Source organism: Aedes albopictus, chromosome 2 (assembly GCF_035046485.1).
Source record: "Aedes albopictus strain Foshan chromosome 2, AalbF5, whole genome shotgun sequence".
NCBI lineage: Eukaryota > Metazoa > Arthropoda > Insecta > Diptera > Culicidae > Aedes > Aedes albopictus.
In genome coordinates this window covers 217,699,794-217,711,853 of record NC_085137.1, presented here as the reverse complement: position 1 = coordinate 217,711,853, position 12,060 = coordinate 217,699,794, and the positions used below count along the sequence as shown (strand labels likewise).

General features: G+C 42.0%; 1 protein-coding gene across 3 annotated transcripts in view; it reads right to left on the bottom strand.

Moving 5' to 3' along the window:
* LOC109433057 (cGMP-dependent protein kinase, isozyme 2 forms cD4/T1/T3A/T3B) overlaps positions 1 to 12,060 on the bottom strand; it is an 822,160-nt gene that overhangs the window by 565,831 nt on the left and 244,269 nt on the right. The gene's annotated exons all lie outside the window — the stretch shown is intronic.

The window sequence follows — 12,060 nt, the reverse complement described above, 5'->3', positions numbered from 1 at the left end:
CCTGAATGGAGGTTTTGCGTCAGATTCATGAAATCCAAGATATTGGCGAGTTTTGGGGACGATCTCCTTAAATTTTAGCAAAATTTCCAAAAATATATGAAGAAATGTATTTTTTTCAATAAGAAAAAAACAATATAAAATTTCTTTCTAAACGTTTATTTGACATATCATATGTAGGTGAGTTACAGTAAAAATTTCAGCTCTATCGGAGCATTGATTACGGAGAATGAGATGTGTGAAGTGAGCGCCTTTGCTTAAAAATAGAACAAAAATCGATTTCAAATCATCAACCTTGTATGGAAAGTCGAAAAAATTTCCGCTCTACTGTAATTTTTTTCCTTCACGTTTTCGAACTCAGGGCGTGATTCTACACCAAAAACGATCATCAGCTTACCGAGTTCAAAAATGGTGCAAACTAGTGTTATCAATATGGTGCAAGGTAAGGTTCACGAATTGTTATAATGGTGCATGAAATTAAATATGGTGCAGAAGTCAACATAGTCCAAGTAAATGGAATGTTGTTTTGGGGTACTAAATTATAAAATGGTGTATTGCGCATTTCCCACCCCACTGGACCCCTTTCGCACTTGGCATAAGTGCGGAATCGTGGATAAAACTGCGATTTTGCATTGAAACGTGTCGGTGCCTTCTGCGCACTTATTCATCATTTTGAAATGAATATAAGTGCGCAGATGACATCGACACGATTCGATGCAATATCGCAGTTTTATTCATGATCCCGCACTTATGCTAACTGCGAAAGGGGTCCAGTGGGGTGGGAAATGCGCAATATGTAATTCAAAATAACGTATTTAATGTGATGCTTACACCATAATGGTGCATTAGATTTCTAGATGATATGATAAACGCTAAAATGCTGCTTGAAGGGCTTTGATGGTACATGGAATAAGATACCTAATTGACAGTGCATGAGATAGGCATAAAGCGTCCCTAGATGATTCAGTTCCGAAGTCACCATGATTCATGTACATGGAATACAGTTTTGGAATACGAGATGCCAAAATAATGTATGGTATTCAAATGTGGTCCTGAAAAATGTTGTGCTGACAACACTAATTGGTTAAAAGATGGAGCGCGAGATCAGCACGGATGCCTAGAAATTCTGTGAATATCATGGTAGTGCATGTGTTAGTATGGTGCATTTTTTTTTCCTGTTCGGGGCATAACCACTGCGACCAATATTTGATCTATTGTGGTATATCCCTTGTCCTTTGTATAGTGCATGTCGTATTAATTTATCAGAATGGTGCATTAGGTGTCACCATGATTCAGTAATTCTCAACATTGTATGGTTAGGTTCTTGGTGCACCAATAGCAAAAATGGTGCATAGAATTTAATGTGGTGTGGAAGTCAACATGGAACAGGTAAATGGAGCATATAAAGTTCGAATGTATATCAAATTCTTAGATGATATATGAGATGAGATGTTGAAATGTTGCATGGAATTTGAAGATGTTGCATGATGTCAAAATGCTGCATTTGATGGAAATTTGATTCAATGAGTCTCTATAGGGTGCATGGGATGCTATTAACCTTCGAGCAGTCGCATCTTTCGACATCCGCACAATTTTTCTTGGACATCTTCCACCCCCTACCCCTGCGCACGCTAATGGAAGGCGCAGAACAGGCAAAACTTAGTTTTTCGAAGGAAGAAGCTTCAGCAAGAAGAACAAGATCGCGAAGCGATGGATGAGCTGTACCGCATTAAGGACACTCGGAAATTCTAAGAGAAGTTGAATCGCTCGCACAGAGGCTTTGTTCCACAAATAGATTCAGATTTTTGTTCCTCGATAGAGTTAACCACCTTCAGCTCATTTCAGAAGATGAACCTGAAAATATGACACATGAAAAACTTGTGCGACTAGACCAGTTCTACAAAAAAGTGACGGAAAATCGCTTTATCTCTAATATTTAAGATAAGTGTCAGCGACTACCTTCGAAAAATGCTAATTGGTATTCATCATGATTATCAATTGGCATTCTTCACAGATAGTCAATTACATTGATTTTGAATATTAAAGTTCGAGCGGTTTTCCGTGACTTTCTTGTAAACTTGGTCTAGCTGCACAGGTTTTTCAGGTACCATATTTACAGATTCAGCTTCTGAAATGAGCTGTAGGTGGTTGAATCTACTCATGAATGGATTGGGAGGGTTTGACTGAAAGGGATAGTTATGCTACGGAAATGGCCAAGTAGTCTCAACTCTCGAGGTAATCAAACGATATTTTTTCAGTTAAAATAAATTAATAATAATAATAAAAACGATATTTTTTTATTTACCCAACGTTTCGACCACTCTTTTGGTCTTCTTCAGGGGTTCTGAAAAGTTTATTGTATGTGGTATTAGCGTGGTTCAAAAAATCGTTTATGCTCCACACCGCTTATTCGATTCGTAACCAGATTCTAAGCCTTCTCTCAAAAAATGAGCTGATTTGGTTGAAAATTGAGAGTGCACAAGTCCTTTAAAGTTTGTATGGGAATTACTATGGGATAAGGATGTTTTACTTACAATTGACCGTAGCGTTTCTCCAAGTGCCCTAGAGTGTTAGTTGACCCTTGGTACTCCTAGGCTACTCTATCAACTACAACTTTATCGAAGACCACATTTAAATCGGACGCCTCATTAATTAGTTATCGATTTTTATCCAACTGCAGAAACTTCAACAGTGATCGTTCAGCTTCCCAGCAAAAGATAGCACACATAAATCATGCCTACTAATGAGGCGTCCGATTTGAATGTGGTTTTCGGTAAAGTTGTAGTTGATAGAGTAGCCTAGGAGTACCAAGGGTCAACTAACACTCTAGGGCACTTAGGGAAATGCTACGGTCAATTGAATGATAAACGTCATTTTCCCATAGTAATTCCCATACAAACTTCGAAGGGCTTGTGCACTCCCAATTTTCGACCAAATCAGCTCATTTTTTGGGAGAAGGCTTAAAATATGGTTACGAATTGAATAAGTGGTGTGGAGCAAAAACGATTTTTTAAACCACGCTAAATTGTGGTATACTGCCCCCACTCGCATAACAGTCCCATTTGCAAAAAGTAGGAACTGAGAAAACGGCATTTGAAATTTAAAAACTTGTTTCCATATAAAACTTTGAAAAATCGCCAAAATTTGAAAAATATTTCGATCATCTCGAAACTTTCACAGATTGCTTTGCACATCAATATACACCTGTAAAAAATATTACAGTCACTACAAAGTTGTTCAGTTTTGTGTTACGTAACACAAAAATCCATGATGAGACTGTTATGCGGGTACTTTTGATATGGGACGCTCATAACTTGGTATTTTTTCACACATTGACATAAAAAATCGTAATTTTTATTGTTGTTTTTGGAAGTACATAAAAAATGATGACTATTCATAACGTTAACTCAAAAGTGATGAAAAGTCAAATGGGACTGTTATGCGAGTGGGGGCAGTATATTAAATCTAACAAATCTAACTTGCAATCGATGTTATCGTTCCTTGTCAAATTTTCTTCATTGACCCCCGATGGGATATATTACATTTAATATTTTGACCAAGGCTTTGGTTGTGATTGCTAAATTGACCTGAGGAAGGATGGATTAAGAACTGGTGACGTTAATCCAAGCAAATTGCTGTCGTTTAACCATGTCTGGATGCATCGAGATTTGACATGCTTTCGTAAATCACTCTCTTACACCATAGCGCCCTCAAAGGTGTCACTTCAGGCAACAGTCGTCTTAATCTATCTGTGTGTAAACATCACATTCTGGCATCCCCACAATCGATCAATTATAAGTCAGTTTCAAGTGGCTCAGAAATGTTTTGCTCAAAACTGATAACTTCATTGATTCGAATGGCAAGTACCGCTTCGAACGCCTTCTATAAAATGCTGCATTCATTAAACAAACAAAAAGTGGCTGCTTCCTATAACACATTCGCAAACAAGCTATGGCTGTAAGGAAGTACGTAATAGTGTAGGTCGCTCTTCAGATAGGGTTTCAGCGCAAATGACATCTTCGATTGCGTGTAAGAAAGGCAATTCGAACTATGCGTGATTCTGTATCGTGTTGAACGGCACGAGTTCAGATGACCAGTTACGTTTTATTGCGTTAAATAATTCATTGATAGAGATCGACAGAATTCGAGAGCAGATCCTGATCAGCAGCCGTGGTAGGACAGAGGGTAAGTTTTCTCAATGTGAACTATGCCGCTACGACCTAGGGTCTGGGACCATTTGGGCAGGAGCACCTATTTTGGGCACTTGCTTCTAGAACTCAGTCAATTTCAAACAAATTGATACGGAATTTTGTACATGGCCAGGTACTGTGCGTATCTAACCGTATTCCAAAAATTAAGTCAATTGGCTGAAAATTCACTGAGCTACAGCGGCAAGTGCCCAAAATAGGTGCTCCTGCCTAAATGGTCCCAGACCCTACATCAACTGCGGGATGTGTTAAGTTCCAAGGTTCTGTGAGCTTCCTTTGTTTGAATAATTTGGTTATTCAATTCGAGTGTATCAGCTTTGAGATAACCCTAATCTACTGCTAAACCGTGGTTTACAATTTGCGACTTTTTGCTAATTGAATTTTATTCAACGGTGTGCCTTTTTGATTAATACCCCCTATTGAGCATAGCTCGCTTTTTATATGCTGGTAAGTTCATACCAGCCTCGATTCGCCAATGATGCCGCCCATGATTCCCGCTCAGTTCATTAGGTGGACACAATCTTTTGGCGTGACGACATCGCGCCGTCGCCACTTTATGTCACCGAGTGTCCATGTCGCACCAATAGAGACACTCACCCATCGCCGGTGTCCGTCGGTCGCTGTTCTACCGATATGGTAATCGGGATCAAACCAGAACGCAGCTGCACTCCGATTCGGTCCACTCTTGGTCGGTGCTTGATTGGCTCCAATCGAGTCGATTGGTTGTTTGTTTGTTTGTTTTTATGCTATGGCAGTTCGTGGGGCTACTGGCGCTGCATCGAATCCAGCGCAGCGATACAACGTTTCCATCAAATGCGAAGGAAATTGAAAACCCACGAGTTTAAACTCAATTCGCAAAGCTGAAATTGATACCGCGTCGAGGCGCTCGATTAGCTCACAAAATGAATCATAAAGTTGTTTGGCACACAGCTGATCGTTGTGAGATCTAATCAGGAGCTTTGCTGTGGGCTTTTGATCGGGTGTGCATAGGGGGTTAAAGAAGTAAAACTTCCGGAGGTATTAATAATAAAACTCCAGAATAAAATTATTGCGAAATTCTTGGACAGATCACTAAACGAACTCTAAAAGGTCCGCTTCACGATACTGACCAAGGGTGGAGAGTATGACCCTCCCAATACTGTTGTTGGTGTTGTGCAAACACATGTAATGTAGCTAGTCTTAGGGTTCGGATCGAATAATCGAACCACTCTTATTACGCTACTGAAAGCAGCGAATAAGACCCGGAGCAGCATATGTTGTCGACCAATCTTTTAGATGCTGATATTTTGGTTTGCTTCGTATCACTCATGGGACTGCCCCACAGTTGCAACTGCAAAAAATACCAACTCGAACACTGCTTTATCATCTCTGAAAGAAATAAAACATTTATGATCGCATCGAAATCTAGAGTTGAATGGTCTATTCGCTATACCAACCCAAAGGGGGTGTGATCGAGGCGCAATTCTTGGAAACATAAAAAAATGGCTTCCCTCAACCTATTAGTAGTTTTGTGATTCACAACGCACATGTCATAAAACCGATGCTAATTGCCGATTGCCAAAAGACCGGTATCAACTGGCAAAACTGGAACACCGTAACCTGATAGCTGGAGGTCCGTTTGTACGCGTAGACGAGATAAGAGTGAGAATGACTTTCCTACATAATAGCTTATGTGGTATCGAATTAACATCTGTTGACACAGCGATTCAATTGTTTCGATGAATGAAGGTGTTACGAAAGCGTCCAATTTGTGTACCACCAGCCCAGCCAGTCAACCAGCGCAAGTCAGTCAACCTCGAGAAGTAAGACGACTGGCTGGGGCGTATACCACAAAATACCTTCTGTTAGTTGTCGCACGAGGATTGATTGGCTGGCACGCTTTGACGAAGGCGCGTTTGCTTTTTTTATCACCTCGGCGCTATCGAGTTTGCCATTTGTGACGAACCCGTGTAGAACACTAGCACCTTTGGTCGCCGAGTAGACAATTCAGGTCATGCGTGGCATCGCGATCGTTCTGAGTGCTTTTTTATTTTGTTTGATGCATTGCTTCATGAGTCAAATTTGCATCGCGTTATCAACAGCCATGGTTGGTTTCCACATAAGCCTCCTAGAAATACGGATGACATCACTTCGAATGGCATAAATAATAAAACAATTTTTTCTGAGTTTAACATTTAATATACAATAGTTGGGGCCACTATAGCCACAACTGTAAAGGCGTGGGTATTCAGCATGATCATTCCGAGGGTGATGGGTTCAATTACCGGATGGTGCAGGAAGACACGGTAAAGGCTGGGTATGCTGCGCAATTCATATCCCATTGCATTGTGATCTACTAGCCTCTGCCCAGCATCTCCTATCCCTACCTCCTCGCGGTATCGGCTGGAAACTATGAGCAACCTTAGGGAAGATCGCGTAACCAACCCCGGTGGGACCTTTGGTCGTAGGCTGACAGGGAAGGGGGGGTTTGCTTCGGCAAACCTGAGCGTCTGTTCTCCAGGAGGAGCGGCTCACAACAGCGTCTGATCCCCATGTTAGGGGCGGCTGATCTACGTCCGAGTGCCAGGGAAGGACTCTAAGCTCAACTGTGCACTATGGTCCTCCGGAAAGTAGGGGGTTGGTGTCAGGCCAGCCGTAAAAAACCATTATTGTAACGGAAAATCAGCAATACGAACCGAGAACAACGGCAACGACCCCAGCGAACAAAAAGGACTTGGGTACGTGGAACTGCCGATCTCTCAACTTCATTGGGAGCACCCGCATACTCGCCGATCTACTGAAGGACCGCGGGTTCGACATCGTAGCGCTGCAGGAAGTGTGTTGGACAGGATCCATAGTGCGAACGTTTAGAGGTAATCATACCATCGACCAGAGCTGCGGCAACACACGCGAGCAGGGAACAGCTTTCATCGTGATGGGTGATATGCAGAGGCGCGTGATCGGTTGGTGGCCGATCGACGAAAGAATGTGCAGGTTGAGGATCAAGGGCCGATTCTTCAACTTCAGCATAATAAACGTGCACTCCGGAAGTACTGATGATGACAAGGACGCGTTTTACGCGCAGCTCGAACGCGTGCAAAATCGCTGCCCAAGCCACGACGTTAAGATCATCATAGGAGATTTGAATGCTCAGGTAGACCAGGTGTAGGAATTCAGACCGACGATTGGTAAGTTCAGCGCCCACCAGCAGACGAATGAAAACGGCCTACGACTCTTTGATTTCGCCACCTCCAAAAACATTGCCATACGTAGCACCTTTTGCCAACACAGCCTCCCTTATCGTTACACCTGGAGATCACCACAGCAGACAGAATCTCAAATCGACCACGTTCTGATTGACGGACGGCACTTCTCCGACATTATCGACGTCAGGACCTATCGTGGCGCCAACATCGACTCCGACCACTATCTGGTGATGGTCGAATTGCGCCCAAAACTATCCGTCATCAACAATGTACGGTACATACCGGCGACCGCCACGGAACAACCTAGAGTGACTAAAACAACCGGATATCGCCTCAGCATATGCGCAGAATCTCGAGGCCGCGTTGCCAGATGAGGGCGAGCTCGATGTGGTCCCTCTAGAACTGCTGGAGAGCAGTAAAAGCAGCCATCAACGACGCAGCCGAGAGCACCATCGGGTACGTGAAACGGAATTGGCGGAACGAATAGTTCGACGAAGAGTGCAGAACGGTTTTGGAGGAGAAGAACGCAGCGAGGGCGGTAATGCTGCAGCAAGGGACTCGACAGAACGTGGAACGTTATAAACAGAAGCGGAAACAGCAGACCCGCCTCTTTCGGGAGAAAAAGCGCCGCCTGGAAGAAGCGGAGTTCGAAGAAAGGGAACTGCTGTGCCGTTCCCAAGAAACACGGAAGTTCTATCAGAAGCTCAACGCATCCCGCAACGAACGACTTCGTGCCGCGAGCCGAAACATTCAGAGATAAAAACGGAGGCCTCTTGACGGACGGACGTGAGGTGACCGAAAGGTGGAAGCATCACTTCGATCAGCACCTGAACGGCGTGGAGAACGTACGCACGAGAGCCCATGACAGCGGTGGAAACGACGACGCTAGTGCATCGGAGGACCGAAATGATCCAACTCCCATGCTGAGGGAAGTTATGGATGCCATTCACCAGCTCAAAACCAACTGGTAAGGATGATATCGCAGCTGAACTCATCAAGATCAAAGAGAAAATCGAAGAAGAGAAATCGATCATTGTAGATACGCCCGTACGCGCGAGAATTGTATCATACGGCGATTTGAAATCGATGAACAGGTGATGTGTGGGCACGTTGTATTCGCGGCATTTCTGCAACACCTGGCGGATGGCGAACATCTGGTCCGTTGTAGCACGTTCACCCATGAATCTAGCCTGATATTGTCCCATTAACTCTCTTGCAATCGGTGATAGACGACAGCATAAAATTTGAGAGAGAGTATCTTGTAGGCAGCGCTCAGTAGTGCGATCGCGCGATAGTTCCCGCAATCCAACTTGTCGCTCTTTTTGCAGGTGGTACACACGATACCTTCCATCCATTCCTCCGGTAATACTTCCCGACTACTCAATCTCTTGGAGGATAGGGCTGAAAATCGCATGTATTTCTGGATCTGTTATCACACCACCTTCGGTGTTTGCAACATTGAGATGCTCATTGAAATGCAACTACCACCTCTCGAACACCTTGCGCTCGCTCGTGAGAAAATTCCCGTGATTGTTTCGGTACATATTGGCTTGTGGCACAAAGCCTCTGCGCGAGCGGTTAGCTTCTCGTAGAATTTTCACCCTAAAGACGGTACAGCTTCGCGTTCTTCCTGCTGGCGCTTCTTCATCCGGAAGACTGAGTTCTGCCTGTTCCGCGCCTGTCTATAACGTGCCTCATTCGCTCTCGTACGGTATTGCAGCATTCTCGCCCATGCTGCATTCTTCTCGTTTTTCAACTGTTCACATTCGCCGTCGTACCAGTTGTTCTGTGATTCGGAGTCACGAAGCCTAGTGCTGTAGCCGAGGTACATACTACCTATGGCGGATCGGATGTCCCTCCAGCCATCTTCAAGTGTAGCTGCGCCAAGCTGCTCTTCCGTTGGTAGGGCCACTGCCAACTGCTGCGCGTAGTCTTGAGCCACTTCTACGTTACGAAGCTGCTCGATGTTGAGCAGCGGCGTTCGATTTCGACGCGTGGTAATAACTGTCGAAAATTTTGAGTGCATGCAATCAGTTTGTCCGGAATCCGTATTCGTATGGAGCTCTCATCCTGGAGATGTCCTAAGTAATTAGATAGCGGTAACCTATTTTAGATACCGTTTTTTTTGGCGAAAAAAATGAGTCTTTTTTGATTATTGTATTCATTTTTTTTTCATGAAAAGTTTTATTTTCTGTGTAACTTCAAGAAAAATATATTGAGAGTGTTTTTCAATTCCACTTCACTATTCTACCATAAGTAAAAAGAGAATCGGATTAAGTACAGTTCCTTTTCATTCCACTAAGAAATTGCATCCTTTGACAACTCAACTGTAAGGTCCAGGTGACTCCACCATTTTTTTGTTTGGTTTATGGTTGACTCGACCACAACATTTTTCGTGCGATTCTCACAAAAGTCTGAGGGAATTGTAAAAGCAAACCCTTAAAGAAACTCCTTAAAAGTTTACAGCAGGAATTGCTAGAGGAATCTTATCTAGAGTTGTACTTCCAGAGGAATTCTTTAGGAAATCCTTGGAAAAATCTCAGGATGAACCACGGCAAGTATTTCTTGGTGAAGTGAATTCTTTGAAATCTCCTGAGAAACTTTTGCAGGAATACCAGCGGCCATCAATAGTAGAACTCCAAGGTGAATTCCGGAAGAAATCCCAGGAGAAACTCCAAGAGGAATTATAAGAGGAATTCATGGATAAATACCTTCAGGAGTCTCAAAAAGAATTGGCAGCATTTATTAATGGAAGATTTCTGGAGGAGTCCTTGGAGAGATTGCAATCAATCGATTGATAGAGGAATTAAGGTGGGATTTTTTTTAATCTCTAGATAACTTTATGAAGACATTTTTAGAGACAACCCTGGACGAATCACAGGAATTTCTTTAGCAATCCTAGTTCGTTCAAATTCTTGAAGGAACCCTTAGATGAATTCTGTAGAATTTTTCTTAAAAAAAACGATGATTCTGGTCAACTCTATGAAACAACAGTTGAAGACACCCGCGCTGAAATTCCCGAAAAAAACCCTTAAACTCTGAAGAAGTCTTTGAAGATATTTTTGAAAGAATCTTTAATGGAATATCAGAAGAAATCTAAGCGGGAATTTCTGAAAGAATCTTTTAATTTTTAACCTCCGAAAGAGGAAATTTTGAAGGAACCTGTGTATGAACTCCTGTAGGAATCTCTGGAAGAATTTCTGCCAGATTTTCTGGATAAATCGTTCGAAGTTCACATTCACCTATTGAACACATTCTGGAGAGAATTTTCAATGAAATCCTTAGAATAATTCCTGAACAAATTTCTGGAGGATTTCCAGAACAAATGGGATAAATGCGCTAGACTTCGCCACTGATCTAGTCTTCGCCCTCTCCATACAAATTCCATTTTTTATGTATGAAGGGGCGAAGTTTGGAGCAGAATTTTAGGGGAGCGAAATCTAGTGTTTTAACCCTACCTATACGAATTTCTGAATGAATCTCAAGAAGTTTTTCGAAAAAAAAAATGGAAAAATCTCTGAAATAATTTCTGAACCACTATAGAAATTTATAAAGTAATTCCTAGTCAAATCTTCGAAGGATTTCCCTAATCACTAAATAAATCCTGAAGTAAACCCCGGTGAAGTTTCAGGAGGAACTCATGGTAATCTACATTAAAGAATTCCTGGAAGAATTTATGGTAAAATTATCAAAAATTCCATGAGAAAAACCTGAAGGATTCCTTATGGAAACATCCATGGAGAAATTTTGAAAGCAATCCATAGAAGATTTTTTGATGGAATCCTTGGACAAATGTATTCCTGGATTCTAGAAGAATTTCTGAAGAAAACTTCTAAAGAATTCCTAAAGGAGTCTGCGGAAGATTTTCTAGGGAAACCCGTGGAAATATTTCTGAAGAAATTGTAAACGTTTGATTTTTTGAAGTAATCGCTGAAAGCATTTCTGAAGAAATCTGAAGATGATTTTCTGTATAGACTGTTTCAGAAATTATAAATACACTAACAATTAACTGCCATTTCAATTTGAGCACAATATCCAAAAAAGTTTCTTCTAGCTTTTATAGTAAGTATGCTAACGAAGCAAATAATACCAATTTTGTTGATGTTTCTGGTACAAGTTAAAAACTAGGGCTCTGTAAACTAGATGATTAAAATTTGAAGTTGCACAAAGTGGTCAAAAAATGTGGCATAAAGACTGCCCCAGAAAGTATGGACGCACCTAGTCTTCAATTGTCTGGGCCTGATCGATGGTTCTTGTTTAGGGCTTCGTTTTGGCTGTTCCTGCTTACAATAGGATCGAAAATTCAAACGTTCTTTGCCACGATGAACATTGGAATTTGAAATGTTAACTTTTCTGATCATACCCCACTCTGTGTTAGTTAGAAGGTTTTTTCTTGTGCTCAAACACCTTCATTATTTGTTTATCCAAACAAGGGTTAGCAGGATCTTTATTTTTTACCCAATTTTTGCCTATGCTTAAACGTGTTATCCCCACCGTGGTTTCTGATTGCTGCTTGTACGATTTCGTCACTTACTCCCACCATATTTTGATCATTTCCTAAGTGACCTTTCAAACTCTGTACAACGTTTGTGCACATTTTCTCAATGATGTTCCGCTGATAGTTCATGTATTTTGAAACACACTGTTGGAATCGCAAAAACCGCTATACA